This window comes from Glycine max, chromosome 1 (assembly GCF_000004515.6).
Source record: "Glycine max cultivar Williams 82 chromosome 1, Glycine_max_v4.0, whole genome shotgun sequence".
NCBI classification, from domain to species: domain Eukaryota; kingdom Viridiplantae; phylum Streptophyta; class Magnoliopsida; order Fabales; family Fabaceae; genus Glycine; species Glycine max.
The window spans coordinates 29,507,420-29,523,514 of NC_016088.4; positions in this window are offsets into that span (position 1 = coordinate 29,507,420).

A 16,095-nucleotide genomic window follows, 5' to 3' on the forward strand; every position below is an offset into this window, starting at 1 on the left:
GCACCCCACACACCCATCACAAGGGACGACAACCTTTAATTAAACGTGCAATATCATGACTTCAAACTATTTTACTTTCCCCCTTTCTTATGTTTTTGTATTTTTATGCTTTTTATGTTTTTTTACTTTTTTGTGGGCCTTTTGTATTTTTTATCTTTTTGTGGTCGACAAGGGTGTCTCCCTCGCTCCTACGTATCCTCAATTGCGATGAGGAAATCAGACCTACGTTTCTTTAGAACTAAACATTGGTTAAGTTGTTTTTTATCTTTTTTCGCAAGATATATTTTAACCGAACAAAAGTCATTTAAGGAATTGGACTTTTAAACGATCTTTTGATTTTTGAAAGGGGGAGAAACGTTAAGGAGTTGTACCATTAACAATCTCTTGGTTTTTGAAAGGAGAGAAACGTTAAGGCATTGGACCATTAACGATCTCTTGGGGTGGTCGACAAAAGCAGGGCTTTTGCTCCTACGTATCCTCAATTGCGATGAGGAAATCAGACCTACGTAGTTCTTGCAAAAGCGATAAAGTTATGTGTTGATTTTATGCTTTGAATGGTCCATTTTAACCAATAAAAGCAAAGAGGACCGTTTTAAGGCGTTGGACCTTAAAACGGTTTTGAGTGACTTTTACGGACAAAGCTTGGTTTGGAGTTGATTTTAGTCTTAGTTTCACTTTGGTTATTAATCAATTCATTCAAGGAAACTTTCAAAGAAAAACGTCTGATTGATTTTTCTGATTATTTTATTATTTTTTTCAAGATATTTTGATTATTTTACCTTTTTTTATTTAACTGAGGTTACAGTGTGAACAATCGGTTAGTTTTTCCTTTAACCGTGATTAAACGACATTACAACACAAATGATCGGTTGAAATTCATTTTATCATTTATTAGGCGAGATAACAGCTTAAACGATCGGTTAAAGCTCGTTAAAAATGGAAGAAAAGAAAACCAAAAGTGAACCAAATGAAGATGAAAGCCAAAAAAACAAGAAATGAATTGAAATTTTCGGATTCGAAAACTTACCGGTTGAAGACCGAAAAACGCACGAAGAACGGACGAAGAACGGCGAAAAATCTTCACGGATTGGCTCACGGAAACGTCTAGGAAGCGTTACAAAAGCACCTCGGCTTGGATTTTTCTCCTTCTCTCTCTTGTATCACTAATTTTAAGTGAATTACAGTGCATAAAAACTGTTGAACGAATTTGCTCTGCCCCCCTTCCTCTATTTATAGGAGAAAAGGGGGAGGTGGTTGCCGCCCAGCTCGCCCAAGCGAGCTAGGTTGCTTCCACCTGAAGAAAACCCCCCATTTCTCCAGAACATCCAGGGAAGGTCCAAGTGGGCCAGATTTCTATTTACACCCCCTAGTTTACTAAATACACCCCATTTTCATGTTTTTGGGCTGATTTCCTTCCGAAACCTCACGGAACTTTACAGATTCCACGATGATGGGTGTTAAGCCTTCCAAAGCGATCAACAACAGTCCCCGGATGAAATTAGGTTGTAACAATCTATTTACACACCCCCACTTTGCTAAATACACTCCCATTTTCGTGTTTTTGGACGGTTTCTCTCCGAAACATCCTGAAACTTTACGGATTCCATGGCGATGGTTGTTAAACATTTTGAAGTGGTCAAACGAAGGTCGCATGCCGACAAACAATGGTCCCCGGACAAAATTAGGGTATAACAGGTTCAATATAATTTAAAGGCCAAAAATATAATTACTTCTGCATTAGACATGGATGAATATTTTAGAGTCTCAAATTGTAGAAATGCAAAAGAAATGTGGGATACATTACAAGTATAACATGAAGGAACAACTGATGTGAAAAGATCTAGAATAAACACCCTCACATGAATATGAACTTTTTAGAATGAATCAAAATGAGACCATACAAGATATGCAAAAGAGATTTACACATATAGTTAATCATCTTGCATCATTAGGAAAAATATTTCCTAATGAGGATCTCATTAACAAAGTGTATACATGTTTAAGCAGGCAATGGCAACCAAAGTTAACTGCAATAGCTGAATTAAAAGATCTCACCAACATGTCTCTTGCAACTCTTTTTGGGAAACTTCAAGAACATGAAATGGAACTTATGAGACTCAACCAACATGAAGAAAATGACAAAAAGAAGAAAGGAATTGCACTTAAAGCCTCGTCTTCTATTCATGAAGAAAGTGACAAAGAGGACATGAATGAACATAACAATATAGAAGAAGATGATGATTTCAGTCTCTTCGTAAGAAGATTTAATAAATTTCTGAGGAACAAAGGAAATCGAAAAAGATCAATCTTCAATCCAAAGAAGAAAGGAGAAGAATCATCCTCTATTTCAAAATGCTATGAATGCGATTAACTTGGACACCTAAGAGTTGATTGCCCTATCTTCAAAAGAAGAATGGACAAATATGAAAAGAAAACCTTCAAAGATAAGAAAGGAAAGAAAGCTTACATGACTTGGGAAGATAATGATATGGATTCATTAGGGGATTCAGAAAATGAAGTCATAAATCTTAGTCTCATGGCCAAACATTATGAAAGCAAAGAAGAGATAACATCTTCTAACTATGACTTATCTATTTCTTTTGATGAACTTCAAGACACATTCAATGACTTGCATAAAGAATCTGTCAAACTTGCAAAATTAGTTTCACTTTCTAAGAAAACTATTTCAAATTTAGAAAGGAAGTTTTGAAATTAAATGTAGAATTAGAAAATATTAAATTTGGTGTTAAAACATTAAAATCAATAGATACAAACCAATCCTCTACTAAATGTTTAATACAAGAAAGAAATGAAGCATCTCATTCATGTGAATGTTGCAACAAATTTAAAGAAGAAATTAAAGATTTAAAAGATTCTCTTGCCAAATTTACTCTTGGCAACAATAATTTAGATATTATATTAGGAAAACAAAAATGTGTTTTTGATAAAGTTGGATTAGGGTATAAACCTGAAAAATCACAAAAGATGTATAAAAATTTCTTTGCATCTACTCAAAAGACTAGTTATTCTTTCTTGACATGCTTTTACTGTGGTAGAAAAGAACATAGTGCATCAACATGTTATTTTAGGAAAAATAGTAGTAGCATTGAAAAATTAATATGGGTTCCAAAAGAATCTATTGTCAAAACTAACATTCAAGGACACAAAAAAATTTGGATACCTAAATCAAAAATATGATTATATGAATGAAGGATTCTTTGAAGAAAAGTTGGTACATTGATAGCGGGTGCTCTAAACACACGACGGGAGATGCATTAAAGTTTACTCATATTTCTCCCAAGAATAGTAGACATGTGACTTATGGAGACAACAACAAAGGTAAAATTCTTGGAGTTGGAAAAATAGGTACGAACCCCTCTACCTCCATAGAAAATGTTTACTTGTTGATGGTCTTAAGCATAGTTTACTAAGTGTTAGTCAATTATGTGATAAAGGCTTTTTAGTATCATTTGATTCTCATAATTGCTTTATTGAAAGTAAACATGACAAGAAAATAAAACATTTAGGGCATAGAATTAATAATGTATACATGATAAATCTAGATAAAACCACAAATCATGCTCAATGCTTTCTAAGCAAAGAGGATGAATCATGGTTGTGGCATAGGAGAATTGCTCATATAAACACAAAACATTTAAATAAATTAATTTCAAAAGATTTAGTAATTGGATTGCCAAAACTCAGATTTGAAAAAGATAGATTATGTGATGCATGTCAAAAGGGAAAATAAGTAAGGGTCTTTTTCAAATCAAAGAATATTGTTTCTACCACTCAACCCTTACGACTTTTGCACATGGATCTTTTTTGGTCCTTCTAGAACTATGAGTTTTGGTGGAAATTATTATGCTCTTGTCATAGTAGATGATTGTTCAAGATTCACATGGACTCTATTTCTTACTCACAAAAGAGATGCATTTCATGCTTTTAAGAAACTTGCCAAAATTATTCAAAATAAGAAAAATGTCAACATTGCATCTATTAGAAGTGATCATGGAGGGGAATTTGAGAATAAAGATTTTGAATTATTTTTTGATGAAAATGGTATTCAACACAATTTTTCTACACCTAGAACCCCTCAACAAAATGGAGTAGTTGAGAGGAAAAATAGATCATCAGAAGAATTAGCCAAAACTTTACTTAATGATACAAATCTTCCTAAATATTTCTAGGCTGGAGCTGTTAAATACTGCATGCTATATAATGAATAAAGCATTAATTAGACCTATCTTAAAGAAAACACCATATGAACTGTACAAAGGAAGAAAACCAAATATTTCTCATCTCCATGTTTTTGGATGTAAATACTTTGTGTTGAATAATGGGAAAGACAGCTGGGGTAAATTTGATGCAAAATCAGATGAAGGTATATTCCTTGGCTATTCTCTGAATAGTAAAGCTTTTAGGGTATATAATAAAAGAACTATGATTATTGAAAAATCAATTCATGTTGCTTTTGATGAGACTAACTCTAAAAGGCCAAGAAAGGAAATACTTGATGATATTACAGATTCCTTAGAAGATATACATATTCATGAAAAAGGACACAAAGACAAAGGAGATGAAAATAGTAGAGACTCTCAATTCAATGAAAATCAAACAAATGAGGATCTTCCAAAGGAGTGGAGAACTTCAAGGTAATCCTTTTGATAACATCATAGGTGAAATCTCGAAAGAGATAACAACTCGACACTCTCTTAAAGATGCATTCAATAACATAGCTTTTGTTTCTTTAATTGAACCTAAAAACATAATGAAGCCATAATTGATGAACATTGGATTATTTCTATCAAGAGGAATTAAATCAATTTAAAAGAAATCAAGTTTGGGAATTAGTTGATAGACCTAATAATCATCCAATTATTAGAACTAAATGGGTATTTAGAAACAAAGTGGATGAACATGGAATAGTTATTAGAAATAAGGCTAGATTAGTAGCTAAAGGATATAACCAAGAAGAAGGAATAGATTATGAAGAAACTTATGCTCCAGTGGCTAGATTAGAAGCCATTAGAATGTTACTAGCCTTTGCATCCATAATGGATTTCAAACTTTATCAAATGGATGTTAAAAGTGCATTTTTAAATGGTTTTATTCAAGAAGAAGTGTATGTTGATCAACCTCCTGGATTTGAAAATTTAGATTTGCCCAATCATGTTTTTAAATTGAAAAAGGCTCTATATGGTTTAAAACAAGCCCCTAGGGCTTGGTATGAAAGATTGAGCAAATTTCTTTTAGAAAAGGGCTCTACAAGAGGAAAGGTTGATACCACACTTTTCATTAAAAGAAAAATACATGATATTTTGTTAGTTCAAATTTATGTAGATGATATAATCTTTGGTTCTACTAATGATTCCTTGTGCAAAGAATTCTCTAAAGATATGCAAAGTGAATTTGAAATGTCCATGATGGGCGAGTTGAATTTCTTTCTTGGACTAAAAATAAAGCAAACAAAAAATGGAATCTTTATTAGTCAAGCAAAATATTGCAAAAAATTGCTTAACAAGTTTGGGATGGAAAATGCTAAACAAATGGCCACTGCTTGCTATTTGGATAAAGATAAAGTCGGTCAATCAGTAGACATAAAGAAATATAGAGGTATGATCAAATCTCTTCTTTATTTATCAGCAAGTAGACCAGATATCATGTCTAGTGTTTGCATGTGTGCTAGATATCAAGCCAATCCTAAAGAATCTCACCTAAGTGTCGTTAAAGGAATAATGAGATATTTATTAGGCATTATAAATCTAAGATTATGGTATCCTAAGAATTCTTCTTATAACTTAGTAGGATACTCTAATTCTGATTTTTCTGGATCCAAAACCAATTGAAAAAGCACTAGTGGAACTTGTCATTTTATTAGTTCTGTTCTAGTATCATGGCATAGCAAAAAGCAAAATAGTGTTGCCTTATCAACTACAAAAGTGGAATATATTTCTGCTGGAAGTTGTTGTGCACGAATCCTTTGGATGAGACAACAACTCTCTGATTATGGCTTAGTGCTTGATCATATTCCTATCCGTTGTGACAATACAAGTGCAATCAATCTATCCAAAAATCCTATTCTGCACTCTAGAATAAAACATATTGAAATAAGGCATCACTTCCTTCGAGATCATGTTCAAAAAGGGGATTGCATATTAGAGTTTGTTGACACAAAGAATCAATTGGCTGATATCTTTATAAAACGTCTTCCCAAAGAAAGTTTCATTACTATTAGAAGAGAAATAGGACTTATGGACCTAAATGACTCTCTGATTATGGCTTAGTGCTTGATCATATACCTATCCTTTGTGACAATACGAGTGCAATCAATCTATCCATAAATCCTATTCTGCACTCTAGAACAAAACATATTGAAATACAGTAAGGCATCACTTCCTTCGAGACCATGTTCAAAAAGGGGATTGCATATTAGAGTTTGTTGACACAAGGAATCAATTGGCTGATATCTTTATAAAACCTTTTCCCATAGAAAGTTTCATTGCTATTAGAAGAGAATTAGGACTTATAGACCTAAAAAACTTTGATTCCTAGCCCATTTGTTTGCCTATAATGTTTGCCAGCTTGAAAATTTCATGTTTTAAAGGTCTGGTAATCGATTGCCAATGCAATCATTGAAAATTTAAGGGGGAGTGAACGTGCCACAAATAAATACTTTCTTTACTCCTTCCCTTTAGATGTTTGTCATCATCAAAAAGGGGGAAAATGTGAATATATATAGGTTTTGATGATGTCAAAGTATAAGCAAACAAGATTGCTTCAAGAAAAATTCAAGGTTAAGCAAACAAAGATTGCTTTAAGATTAATTCAAGGTCAAGCAAACAAGATCAAGAAAAAGATAAGGCCTTAGTTTATTTGTTAAAAGAATCTCACATTGGTTGATAAGTTTTGGCCTCAACAATTATTTTCAAATGTTTTCTATCAGCTCAAAATAAATATTTTTTTGCGCTGGTAATCGATTACCATGTATTGTAATCGATTACGAGAGACAGATTGCAAATGGACTTTTCAAAAAGGGTTTTGAAATTTGAATTTTAAATCTTGTAATCAATTACCAAGTTTCTAAAATCAATTACCAGTAGCGACCCTTCAGAAAATAATTTGAAAAGTCATGACACTATAAAATATAACTGTGTAATGATTACTAGAATGCTGTAATCGATTACCAATGAAAGAATTTTGAAAAATATTTTGAAAAGACACATCTCTTCAGAATTGTTTTTGAACAACCACCAAGGGCCTATATATATGTGTCTTGACTTCGAAAATATTAAGAGTTTTTTAAATCAGAACCTTAATTGTAAAATTCTATCATAAACAACTATTGGCCAAACACTTGCAAATCAATTGAGAATTCTTCTAAGATCTTCAACTTGTATTATCATCTCTAAAAGAGAGAAAACTTTTTGTACATCTTATAAACACTATTGTAATCAAGAGACTATTCGTCTATTGGCTTGTGAGAATCTTGAAAACAAGGGTGAGGGATCTTAAGGTGTGTTCAAAGGTTGTAAAGAGTTTACAAAGATAGTGGAAAATCTCAAGTGGGTTGCTTGAGGACTGAACGTAGGCACGGGAAGTGGATGAACCAAGATAAAACAAGTTTGCAATTCTCTCTTCCCTTATCTCGGTTATCTTTGTTGCACTTATTTTGTCTTGCATAATTGAAGAACATTATCAAATTAATTTCTTCCTCATCTTTTATATTCTAAACCTATCACACATATTTTAAAAAGGGAATTAGGATTTGCTCATATAAAAATTCTTTAAAATTTAATTCACCCCCCTCTTATGTTATTGAGGCCACTTGTTCAACAAAATTTATGCCTCAAATGAGGTCTGAAATTTGAAGTCTAATTTCTCAAATGATCAAAGTTTGAAAAATTTACACACAGTGCCTCTATATGAAATTGGAGGAAAATTTTGTTGAATTTGAGGATTCCTAAGTGTCATACAAAATTGGAGGAAAATTTGAATTTCTATTCAAATTTCACTTGAATTTGAATTTGAATTTGTGGAGCCAAATTTGGAGCCAAAATTTCACTAATTATGATTAGTGATTTTCAGCTATGGTTCAGCCCACTAATCCAAGATCAAGTCCAAGATTGTCCACTAAGTGTGCTTAGGTGTCATAAGGCATCTAAAGCATAAAGGACATGCACAAAGTGTGACTATATGATGTGGCAATGAGGTGTAGCAAGCAAATGCTCACCTCCCCCTTAGACTGGTCTAAAATATAATTGGAATTCGCTTCTCCCAATTCAATTAAATTTCTCTCCCAACACACACATCAAATAGTGCACTTAATGCATGTGAAATTACAAAACTACCCCTAATACAAAAACTAGTCTAGGTGCCCTAAAATACAAGGGCTGAAAAATCCTACATTACTAGGGTACCCTCCCTACACTATGGAGCCCTAAATACAAGGTCCAAAAATGAAACCTAATCTAATATGTTCAAAGATAAGTAGGCTCATACTTAGCCCATGGGCTCAAAATCTACCCTAAGGCTCATGAAAACCCTATGGCCTTCTCCTGCATCTCCGGCCCAATCTTCTTGGAGTCTCTTAGCCATGGCTCTGGTGATGGGTCCCCTCCTCATGTCTTAACATTTTAGGCTAGGCTAATTTTGTTTTCTTTTAACTAGTTTAGATTCCATAATTTTAAACTTATATCTCATTCATTCATTATTTTTATTGATTATTGATTCTCTAATTTAATTGATTCTATGTAAATTAAAATTGCTTCTTAGAATGTGTAGCTTGTTACATGCATAGGTCTTACACATTGGGAAGCAACACATCCAATGAACAACGGATTTTTGATCTAGAAATTGAAAGAACACTCAAGAAGAATAAGAGCATAAAGTGGAGTCAAGCAGGAAACATGGCTTAATAGAATAATCCTCCAAGGGTTACTCTAGAGGATCATGCTACATAAATTGGACCTTTGCACTTCAACACAATTGCAAGGCCAACATTCACCAATGTGGTGAACCTTGAGACGAAGTCAGCTTTTATCCATCTCATTTGGAAGAATCAATTCCGTGGGCATAGTCATGAGAGTCCATACATGCATCTGCCAATATTTAAAAACACATGCAACACAATGAAGATAAATCATGTACCAAACGAGGCTCTGCGCTTATGTTTGTTTCCTTTTTCTCTAGCTGGAGATGCCATGTCATGGTTAAAATCCTTTCCTTCAAAAAGCTTTTTGAGGTTGGAAAATATGGTAGAAAATTTCTTGCACAAATACTTCCCCAGGTCAAAGATCAACAAGGGAAAGGCTACTATATCCTGCTTCCAACATCATAAATTCCGAAATATAGGGGGAGTAAACGCACATTTGGTGATAGCAAGTGATAAAAGTGATCTCAGGTATTGTATTGTCATCATCAAAAAGGGGGAGATTGTAGATGCAAATGTCTTTGGAGAAAAGCAAATGATGCAAATGATTCAAGAATACAAGCCACAACATCAAGATGATCACTAGTACATTAGGAAGGAAATTCCTAATTAGGAAGGAAATTCCTAATTGATATAGCAAAAGGTTTGGCCAAGTAATGCATGTTAAAAAGTGTTTTTCAAGAGATTTACTGGATGTAATCGATTACCAGTGGCCAAAAATGCTTTACAACAGCTACTAAATATTTGAATTCAAATTTTAGACTGTGTAATCGATTACACCATATTGGTAATCGATTACCAGCAGTTAATAAACGTTTTAATTCAAATATTAAAGCCTGTAATCGATTACACAACTATTGTAATCGATTACCAGAGGAGATTTTCAGAAAATAACTTTCAAGGGTCACATCTCTTCAAATGTTTTTATGAATGGCCATCAAAGGTCTATTTATATGTGACTTGGAAACACGAATAGAGAGAGAGTTTTTGATTGCCCAAAAATTTTTATCCTCTCAAAAGATTAAGAGAGTTTTTCTAAATTGAAATATCTTATCCTCTCAAAGATTCCTTGGTCAAACGCTTGCATATTCAAATAAGGAATTATGATTGATCTTCATTGTACAATCTGTCTCTTTCAAGAGAGATTTCTTCTTCTTTTCTTTTACTTCTGAAAAGGGGTTAAGAGACCGAGGGTCTCTTGTTGTAAAGGATTCCTGAACACAAGGGAAGGGTTGTCCCTGTGTGATTCAGACTTTGTAAAAGGATTTTACAAAGAGAGTGGAAAATCTCAAGTGGGTTGCTTGAGTACTGGACGTAGGCACAAGAAGTGACCGAACCAGTATAAATCAAGTTTGCATTTCTCTCTTCCCTTAAACTTCTTTTATTTATTGCTATTTATCTTTTGCCTTTAAAGAAGTTTATTCTGAATTATCTTTTGAGTAATTCATGTTAAGGATGCATTGTTAATCTAAAGAGAGAGAGCAAGATTTAAATTGGGGAATAGTTCTTGTTATCTTAATTCAACCCCCCCCTTCTTAAGATATCTGAGGCCACAAGGTCCAACAAGTGGTATCAGAGCAGGATTCTTGTATAAAGTTTAAAAACTTCAAGAAGTGGGACAATGTCTCTTAGGACTCCAAGAGAGGCTATAGAGATCATAGAGAACATGGTTGCCATTGCTAACAAATTTCAAGAGGATAGAGCCATAGTTCCATCAAATAGATTGCTAGAAGTTAATACCCAAGATCGTATCTTAGCCAAACATAAACTTCTCACTAGGCAAATGGAAGAGCTTACATAGCAAATCATTGATCTTCCTTAGCAATTCAGGTTGCAATCAACTACCTCTACTCCTAGACTTAATGTTTTGTTTGTGAATCTTGTGGAGGAGGCCATGCAACAAATGAGTATGGCATGATTCAGGAGGAAGTTCAATACAAGAAAAACCAAAGGCAAGGGAACTACCAGAACTACAACAATCAAGGCTACAAACTTCATCCAATTATAGGTCAAGAACATGGGAGTAGTTTTAATGCCATGTCTAGGAAAATTGTCATGTCTAGTCAAGAACAAGTAAACTGGAGGAAACCCTCACATAGTTCATGCAAGTATCTCTTTCCAACCATAAGAATATTGAAACCTCCATTAAAAGCTTGGAGTTCCAAGTAGGTTAATTGTCAAAATAGTTAGCTGTGAAGAACAACAAGAAATTCTCAGCTATAACTAAAGAAAATCCAAAGGGCATAAAAGAAAGAGATCCATAAATATGCTATCACACGTCAAGCTAGTGATGTTAAAGAAGCACTAACTAGGAAGAAACCTAAGGATTTGGTTTGTTTTGATTTTTTTCCTTTATCATACCTTTAATATTTGAAATTTTTGAGGTAGGAATGCAGGAGGAAGAATTGCCCCAACAAATTGACAACTTGTTGAAGTGATTTGACCTCCCTTGCCTTGATGTGTTGAGATTTCACATATTTGCCCTGGTGGAAATGGATCTCTCCTTGGAGAATGGATCTCTCAGTCTCAAGGTACGCACTGTAAGTCATTTAGCCATGGCGAAGATGGATCTCGCCATATTGAAACTGAATCGTAGAGGCAAGGCACTCTCTACCTGTAAGCTCGCTTTGGTTAAGAGGAATCTCACCAAAGCAAGAACATTGTGATGGAAAACCATAAAAAAAATATAATATGTAGACTCTAAATAAGTGGTATTTGAGCTAAATATTTCTACCTATTTTCATCACAACGAATTGACAACTTGTTGTAGCAAAATTGATTGGAATCTATTTGTCTACTTAGGTCACATCTGGTCCAAATGGATTGATGAATCCATTATTTCCACAACGAATTCAAAACTTCTAGTCACAAAATGGACATTAGTTCATTGGACCAGGTGTACCAGAATTGTCGTTGCAAATTGACAGCTAGCGATGGCAAAAATTTAAAAAGCTAGGGTAACTAAAACATTTTCCTTTTTTAACTTTTCATTTCTTTTAATTTATTTCATGGAAACTTTTTCACCTAGAGGCTTTCTCCAAAGCAAACTCTAACTCTTCCTCCCTTCTTCGCATTTTCTCACTCAAATCACTCATAAACATAATTCTTCATCACACCAACTTACTTTTCACTTTGTTTGGCATCTCATCTCATCTTCTCACTTGCACTTTTCCTATTTCCTATTCAAGTAAGTCTCTTATATGCTTTGGAGTTGTATGCATTTCTGTCCATTATAGATAATGAATATCTGAAAAATTTCCAAAAATAAATTGTGAATAGATTGTTGATTACATTTTTTAGAGTTAGATTTTTTTATTTGCAATTTCTTTATCTTTTTGAACTATGGAGTAAAATTCACATTCACCTTGGTGAGATCATACAAAAATAGTGTGAGTTTGTGTGTCTATATGTAAATATGAAGTGTGATGTATGTAGAGTAGTCCCTTAGATTCATATGGTGTTTTTTTAATAAGAGAGGATAGAATAAAAATTTTGTCAATTTTCTTTTTCTCAATTGCCTTGCATTGTCACTTCTTAGTTAGGTCATAGTCTGATCCTAAGTTTGGGGTTGTTGTGGTTACCCATGTGTTGTGCTTCATACATGTAGAAGCAAGCTTCATGATGATGAATCAAGTAGTTTTGATGATGACAAAAAGCCCAAAAGATCGATTTCAAGATTGATTCAACAAGTTCAAGATCAAGATTAATTTCAAGATTCATTAGAAGAAATCAAGAAGATTCAAGATTCAAGAGAAGTTGATTTCAAGATTCAAGAAAAGACATCAAGAAGAATCAAGATTCAAGAGAAGAAATCAAGAAGACTTCACAAGGGAAGTATTGAAAAGGATTTTTCAAAAACCAAACATAGCACAATTTTGTTTTACAAAAGAGTTTTCTCAAAATTTACTAAGTTACTAGAGTATTTACTCTCTGGTAATCGATTACCAATTTCCTGTAATCGATTACCAGCGATAAAGTTTGATTTCAAAAGCTTTTAACTGAATTTGCAACGTTCCAAATGATTTTTAAATGGTGTAATCGATTACAATATATTGGTAATCGATTACCAGTGTATCTGAACGTTGAAATTCAAATTCAAGTGTGAAGAGTCACATCTTTTCATAAAATGCATTATGTAATCGATTACATGATTATGGTAATCGATTACCAGTGACAAGTTTTGAATAAAAGGTCAAGAGATGTAACTCTTGACATGATTTTCTCAAGGTTATAACTCTTCCAATGGTTTTCTTGACCAGACATGAAGAGTCTATAAAAGCAAGACTTTGACTTGCATTCAAAAAAAAATTTATCCTTTTTTGAACAACATTTGAGAAACCTTTAAACCTTTACAATTCCTTCCTACTCATCTTTCTTCTTCTTCTTCCTTTGCCAAAAAGCTTTATAAGTTTTTTTTTAAAACCTTGTTCTTCTGCAAGTGAAAATTCTGCAAAAAACAAAAGTGTGTTATATCTTTTCATTCACTTCTCCCTTTGTCAAAAAGAATTCAACAAGGACTAATCACCTTAATTCTTTTTGTGTCTCTCTTCTCCCTTTTCCAAAAGAACGAAGGACTAACCGCCTGAATTCTTTTGTGTCTCTCTTCTCTCTTTCCAAGAGAATTCAAAGGACTAACTGATGTAAGCTCCATTGGAGCTTGTAGGCCTAGCATCTTCTTCATCAATGGATTCCTTTGCTTCTTGGAAGATGAATGGCAGCGGAATGGAGAAGGAAGAGAGAGAGGAGACGCCACTTCAAGGAGAAGATGAGTCTAGAAGAAGCTCACTACCATAGGAGGCCATGGATAAGAGCTTGGAGGAAGAAGGAGATGAATGAAGGGAGAGGGAGAGAAGAGCACGGAATTTTGTGCTCTAAAAGAGCACTGAAATATGAAGTTAATATTCAAATGATCAAAGTTTTCAAAAAATGCACACACATGACCTCTATTTATAGCCTAAGTGTCACACAAAATTGGAGGGGAATTCAAATTTCACTTGAATTTGAAATTGAATTTGTGGAGCCAAACTTTGGAGCCAAAATTTCACTAATTATGATTAGTGAATTTTAGTTATGGTTCAGCCCACTAATCCAAGATCAATTCCAAGATTCTCCACTAAGTGTGCTTAGGTGTCATGAGGCATGAAAAGCATGAAGGACATGCACAAAGTGTGACTATATGATGTGGCAATGGGGTGTAGTAAGCAAATGCTCACCTCCCCCTCTAAAATTTAATTGAATTGAGCTTCTACCAATTCAATTAAATTTATTTCCAACCACACACATCAAATATTCACTTAGTGCATGTGAAATTACAAAACTACCCCTAATACAAAAACTAGTCTAGGTGCCCTAAAATATAAGGGCTGAAAAATCCTATATTTCTAGGGTACCCTACCTACAATATGGAGCCCTAAACACAAGGATCAAATATAATGACATCCTAGTCTAATATGTACAAAGAGAATTGGACCCAAACTTGGCCCATGGGCTCAGAAATCTTCCCTGAGGTTCATGAGAACCCTAGGGCCTTCTTCAACAGCTCTAGCCCAATCCTATTGGAGCCTCTTGCTCATGGCTCTAGTGACTGGTCTCTTCCTAGGGAGGATTGCATCATCCCCCTCCCCTTGAAAAGGATTTGACCTCAAATCTTTTAGTTCCTCCTCCTCAATATCAGCTCCACCTGCAAAATGAATTAAATCAGAAATGTTAAAAGTGGTGCTGACTCCATACTCTTCTGGGAGGTCCAACCTATAGGCATTGTTATTGATCCTCTCCAAAACATGAAAAGGTCCATCCCCTCTAGGGCTAAGCTTGGATTTTCTTTTAGTAGGGAATTTATCCTTCCTAAGATGGAGCCAAACCCAGTCACCCTTATTAAGAACTAGCTCTTTTCTTCCTCTATTGCCTTTAGTTGAATGCACCTTTGTTTGGTTCTCTATTTGGTTCTTAACCTTCTCATGTAACTTCTTTACAAACTCTGACCTAGATTCCCCTTCTTTATGTATAAAAGAAGTGTCTAGTGGGAGGGGAATGAGGTCTAACGGTGTTAGGGGACTGAACCCATAGACAACCTCAAAAGGGGACTACTTGGTGGTTCTATGAACCTCCCTGTTGTAGGCAAATTCTACATGAGGAAGATACTCATCCCAAGACTTATGGTTGCCTTTCAGAAGAACCCTTAAAAGGGTGGATAAAGACCTATTCACTACCTCTGTTTGCCCATCAGTTTGTGGATGACAAGTGGTAGAGAAAAGAAGTTTAGTTCCTAGCTTAGCCCATAGGGTTTTCCAAAAGTGGCTAAGGAACTTAGCATCTCTATCTGGCGCAATGGTCATAGGCAAACCATGGAGTCTCACAACTTCCCTAAAAAAGAGTTTTGAGATATAGGAAGCATCATACACCTTGTGGCATGGTATAAAGTGTGCTATCTTGCTAAACCTATCCACCACCACAAAGATAGAGCCTACACCTCTTTGGGTTCTAGGAAGCCCAAGGACAAAGTCCATACTAATGTCTACCCAAGGTGCAGATGGGATGGGTAAGGGTGTGTATAGCCCATGAGGCATCACCCTAGACTTGGCTTGTAAACAAGCCACACATCTAGTGCAATGCTTATGGACATCTTTCTTCATATGGGGCCAATAAAACTTTTCTTTAAGTAAGACAAAGGTTTTGTCTATCCCAAAGTGGCCCATGAGCCTACCCTCATGTCTCTCTTTCACAAGTAATTTCCTAATGGATCCTTGGGGTATGCAAAGCTTTCCCTCTTTGAACAAATACCCCTCAGCCAAATAGAATCCATCTTGGGCCTTTTTCCCACAACTCTCGTAAATGGGAGAGAAATGTTCATCTAAAGCATACAAGTCCCTAATATTATCAAATCCTAAAATTTGAGCTCCTAGGGAGCAAAACAATGTGTGTCTCCTAGAGAGGGCATCAGCTACCACATTTGTTTTTCCCTTTTTGTATTTGATAACATATGGAAATTGCTCTAGGTACTCTACCCATTTTGCATGCCTCTTGTTTAACTTGTTTTGCCCTCTAATGTACTTAAGTGATTGATGATCACTATGAATGACAAATTCCTTGGAAACAAGGTAATGTTCCCAAGTTTGGAGGGCTCTTATTAAGGCATAAAGCTCTTTATCATAGGTGGGGTAGTT